Raw genomic sequence first — 5,607 nt, 5'->3', positions numbered from 1 at the left:
AAGAAATAAGTATTATACCTGTATCCCAGCATGACTGCAGAGATAAAAGTCAAATTTCATGGGATGGAAAATTTTGGAATCAACCACAGTGCTTAAAAATATAGGAAACCCACATCAACATTACAAATTGACACCTTTGAATAGAGCATAACAGTACTATATAGCCTTATAGGACCTTCATACCTAGCAAGATATTCCCACTTCTGTCTATAGAATTCCTATCTGCATGTTTGTTTGTCTAGTATGGTGCCACTTTTGAACAAAAAATGTCACTGGGGGTTGGTAATTTGGCTCAAGAGATGCACAAGCCTCTTCACACCACATAACTTATAGTTTATATAGCATTCATCTATCTTCTTGAACAAAATCCAAAGAGAATACAAACAAACTAATGAGTCGTGCCAATCTCAATTGAATAGCAAGTACTATTGTGAGTATTAGGAAATTGACCCTACGAATAGCATCTAGTTCATAAAGTAGAACTTGGTAAAATTGCCCTTCACTTACACCATCTTTGAAGAAATACCAAAGCTGTCACTAAGGAGACATGAGAAATGCATAACTAAATCTCACCACAAAAACCAATCAAGATGAAATAAATTACCTATAAAATATGATTTGCAAAGGCTTTTGTCCCGTTGCTCTGTGAAAAGAAATCAATAGCTCACTGCAAAGAATCAAAGTGAAATAATCATTCGAATTCTTAATATCATACTTTAAATTTTGAGTAGCAAGTGAATTTCCAAAAATCATATTTTCAATTTTTCGGAGCAGTAACTTGTCTAAGAATTCTCAATTTCATTGGTTAGTTTAGTGTTAATAAAATGCATAATGATCACTATTCCTATCTAAGATATGACTACGGTGAAAGTAGAGCATTAAAGATTTTACCTTAACATCTCTATCATTTTCTAAGCTAATAGAAAGAGCATTTTAAATTTACATAAATGTCTCGTCTAGAATCATTGTGATACTTCATAGCCAATTCCATTTTAATGTTACAAATAGCTTTGCACTATCTATATCTCTAACATGTGAGGCCTTTTAAAACTAGTAATATTGTAGTCATTCATCAATTCTTTGAAGATTGGAATAGTAATTCTTAACCATACCACATAAATGGAAATTAAACGCAAGCCCCCAAAAATTAAGAGCTCAGGACTTTTAAAGTAAAACAACCACCATCCTAATAGATTGATAGTATTAGATCACAAACTTTGAAAATTACACAACATCATCAAGTCAGTCAAAATCACAACAGTTCACATCAATAACACCAATAACAATCATCAATGAAACAGCATGGAGCAGGGTTAGGGTTTAAAGATCTTACCATAAAATTATCATAGCCAGAGCTAGCTAGAGAAAAGCTTACTCCGGTAAGCAAATCATCCGAGGTGAGACTATCATCCAGATATGCTAGAACTGCTTCTTTGATGCCCAATGCAGATGTTGTAGAAAAAAACTCCACATGATCAATACTACAAGGGAAGCAAATATATCATTTCAAGTAGGAATACAAACTTGTTTGATGACATGTAAAAGAAAAATATTTGAGCCACTATAGCTAGTTTTTGAATTTAAATACAAGGATTAGATTTTTATAACAGACCATCTAAAAAAAACTAAAGGTGGTGATTTTGCTATGGATCTGAACACTGGATATTGACATCTATACTGGTGACAAGTTAAATCATTTCAACCAGACTATATAAAGCATTTGAAGACCTGAAAAATAAATTATGTCAGCCATTGTCGTTTGTTGAACATATATGGAGAAAAAAACAATTAGGAGCGTCATGCAAATAGTACATATTATAGACTTTACATAGAGTAGACTTTGAAAATAGATAATGTGAAAAAAATTAAAGGATGTCGATTATTAAATGATCTATAGATTTGAACACTAAAATTTGATATATCTGCTGGTGGTGAGTTGAATCCCATTCCAAATTAAGAGCCACTCAACCCTCAAGATATTAGCTTCAACTTCATTATTATTGGTTTTCCAAGAACTGAGGAGAAATTACCATTGGGGGAGACATGTTTGCCACACATTTGAACTGTAAATACAAAAGAAAGATGCTAGAAATTATTGACCATGGGGGTGATAAATTTAGAATTTTAAATGCTAGAAGATATTTAGATACCTTTTGTTGGAAATACTTCTCCCTAACTACAGTCAATGCACACCCTTTTCTATTTAGTTGTAAATTATGCAATGCATGAATATAGTCCTTCATCTCTGATACTTTATAGCCTATGTAATGTTCTAGCATAGGATTCTGAAGATCAAGGACAATAAAATCCTGTTCAATCTTTAGTCCAAACAAGACCAAACAAAAAAATGACTCGATGGAATTTACATTACCCAGGGGCAAGTTGTAGGATCAAGAGTCATCCTTGCCACAAATACAGCCGATGCAGCTATCATTGATAGAACATAATGGAGAAAGTCATACTCAACAAGGGTGAGTTTAGCAAGACAATTGCCCATGAATTCCAAATGTAGAGATGGAACCTGAATGAAAAAAATTATGAAGGTAAGAATAAAATACTTTTATATATTAAATAATTTTATCTCCCACATACAACAAAAGGAAACTAGAATGTAAAGCTACTATCATGTTTGAGTAGCACGAGCAAAGTGTCTATTCGAATTGAGAAGGGAAAATGAAAAATGAGTACAGCATTAATTTATCATGATTGTTCTGTGGCTTACATTTGAATATATCAATGTTTTTGTTTTTCATGTTAACTTTGATGAAAATAGTCACCAAGATTGCTCCACAAAAAACATTACCTGAGAAAGCTCTTAGTTGTTGGTCTTGTCAAATCATATCACAAATAAGTTAGGACATCAATCTCCATTTCTAACACCTATTAGTATTAAGATAAGGATAATTCTCATTTTAAGAATACCGTCCAAGAGAGATGTGACAAATCATCTTGCAATACAAAAGAAAAATTGTACCTCCTCCCTTGTGTAAATATTATTTGTAATGTAACAAAATTCTTCCACATGTGGAGCACAAATTTCTTCGTACTTCTTGAAAGTGACATCAAAGCAGTAGTTAAAAACTGACCAAAGAAAAGAAAAGAAAAGAAAATGTTATAGTAGCAAGAAGTAAACACGAGGCAACAAACATGCAAGTAACCCCAAGAAGCTAAAGCTTTTGTCTATTCACAACATTTGCATAGAGAAATTGATCAATATAGGACACAGTTAAGTAAAGTGTATCTGGCACAAGCTTATACTCCTCGGCAACTTGTTACAACAATCTAATTTTGAATTGATTATATAAAATTAATTGCACAATTACAATAGGGAAAAAGAAATATATAGATAGCATGAAGAAATGCAATAAGCAACAAACCTCAACAAGCCAATCAACAAGCATGCCCCTCATATTTACATTGATCTCCTATTGAATTGTTTCAATGTAACAAGGTAATGCTCACCATTTTAGTTGAAAAAGTAATTGATGACTGTAAGTATTAATCAAAAGAAACTTAAAGAAAATGTCATAAATTCAGTCTAGCTTGACACATGAAAACCGATAAGTTTTTTGCTTCAAGTACCTATATTACTTCATTTAAGCTTAGAACATCAACAAAAATTTGCAATTTTTAGTGAAGATATGTATCAACCAAATCTATATCTAGCACACCACATAAAAACAAAGTAATTCACAACTTCCTCTGTAGAACATTGTAGATCCATCCAAGGATCTACAGTTATATGCCTATAACAAAAAATTTACAACAATAAGCTGAAGTTGTTAAAAGCATAATACATCTAACAATAGTGAGAATTATACTAACAAGCATTAGAAAAATGCATAGAAACAAATCAGCTCAATTGAACAATATAAATTTTCTGGACCAAGAATAAAAGATCACTATGAACAGAGCAAACCTTTATAATGTGTAATTTATCATAAATTTATGTGGCATAAGTAGTACACATCTAAGGATCACCATGGTCCAAATCAATATCAATATAGTGAGAACGGCTTGAGCACCCCACACCTTCACGAGATTTGACTAGAATGGCAGGAACTCCTAACATTTTTAGAAGATCAAAACTGTGAGTAAAAAGTAGCAAGAAAAGAATTTGGAAAAATTGATCAAAATAAAAAACAAAACTTAATGAATTACATGTTTAGGTACTCTTAATTAGTTTATGAAATCCCAGTCAAATTACCTTGTTTTGAATTGTTCTTGAGCTCTCTTAATATGTGCTAATTTTGGCAAATTTTTTTCTTTAGAGAAGACACTAATGCCTCATTAGCACATGCTGAAGCATTTTCATTATTTTTTCGGCTACAAGTTGTTTGCATTATAATTACACTAGTATATTTTCTACAATTGTAGTTGGATCTTTAGAATTAGCCTGTATATCTTGTGCATTCTCTCCATTGCTCTTTTTTTCACCAATCCCAACATCATCATTAGAAGAATGATCCTTGGAATGGCAAGGAACAAGTATCATATCCTTTTCAATTTCTGCAACTTTGGTATCTGTATTGACATTCTGAATAATTCCTTGGCATTTTCCTTTGCTATTATTACCCAGGGATGTAGCCTAAGCTCATATCACAATACAAATAAATTATATGTATCTGAAAGGAAAGCATAAACTATTCAACATACAGTAGTGAGAATTTCTTCAAGTGAGAATAGAGGAGATATGACACAAATAGTATTAGGTTCTCTTGAAGATATGTGAAATTTAAATCCAGACCCCAGTGTGCATAGAATACTAAATTAAAGCAAAATTTTGCCATACAATTTAGACTACACTATCATTTCTCATCATCTCCCTGAAATAACATGCATAATATAAAAGTTAAAACCAACATAAGTATGCAAAATAAAATTCAGTTTTACCTTACGTGTCTTAACTCTTGGCAAAGCTGGTTCTCCATCTTTATACATGTTAGTCACATCTCCAAGTACTGCTCGACATTTATCTGGACTAGTAGCATCATGTAAAGAATGTGTGGTGGAATCCTTAGATGCTGGTCTTTTCCTCATCTTTCTTTGGCCCACCGGAGGAAAAGGTGGGGGTAGTTGGTTTTCACAAGAAACAATGTTATTGTTAGATGTGGACTTCATAACCCTGGCCCAAGTATTGCGGACATTATTAAGCTATTGTGGCCCAGTCATGGCTTGGTCACTTAAGCAAAAGTGAAATGTACAAAGCTTGCCTCTGCTAACCCTGAATTTCTAAATAACATTTGCACAGAAGATTCAAGTGAGAAAATCTATCATAAAACATGACCTATTACTCCTATGAACAAATCACAAGTTGTAATTTGCAAGCACAAAATCTTGAAATGCAACTAAAATCACAGAGTTTAATTATTATTAAATCAATATTGTGAGCTGAAACTAGTCAAAAACATGGTTAACGATATGGCAAACATTTTAATAGGCTAAAAATGGATGTGCTTGTTAAATGATGACTAACTTGAGAATACAATTTTGATCCAAGAATCTAAAACTAGTTGAGGTGTTAAGGGTACGCTATAAACTAGTGAAAATAAAGAATAGAATTTAGTACAACAGTAAAAAATCCCACAACTAGGATTATGAGTAACT

At 32.4% G+C, this 5,607-nt stretch overlaps 1 pseudogene; it reads right to left on the bottom strand.

Annotated features, from left to right (window-relative positions):
- Positions 1–1,997: 1,997 nt before the first annotated feature.
- On the bottom strand, positions 1,998–5,172 carry LOC149534965 (cyclin-A1-4-like; annotated as a pseudogene).
- Between the last annotated feature and the right edge of the window lie 435 nt (positions 5,173–5,607).

Source organism: Cupressus sempervirens, chromosome 10 (genome assembly GCF_028749045.1).
Source record: "Cupressus sempervirens isolate cs-2001-9-10 chromosome 10, ASM2874904v1, whole genome shotgun sequence".
NCBI classification, from domain to species: domain Eukaryota; kingdom Viridiplantae; phylum Streptophyta; class Pinopsida; order Cupressales; family Cupressaceae; genus Cupressus; species Cupressus sempervirens.
Note: the sequence above shows the minus strand (reverse complement) of the source record. Positions and strands in the feature narration are given on the sequence as shown.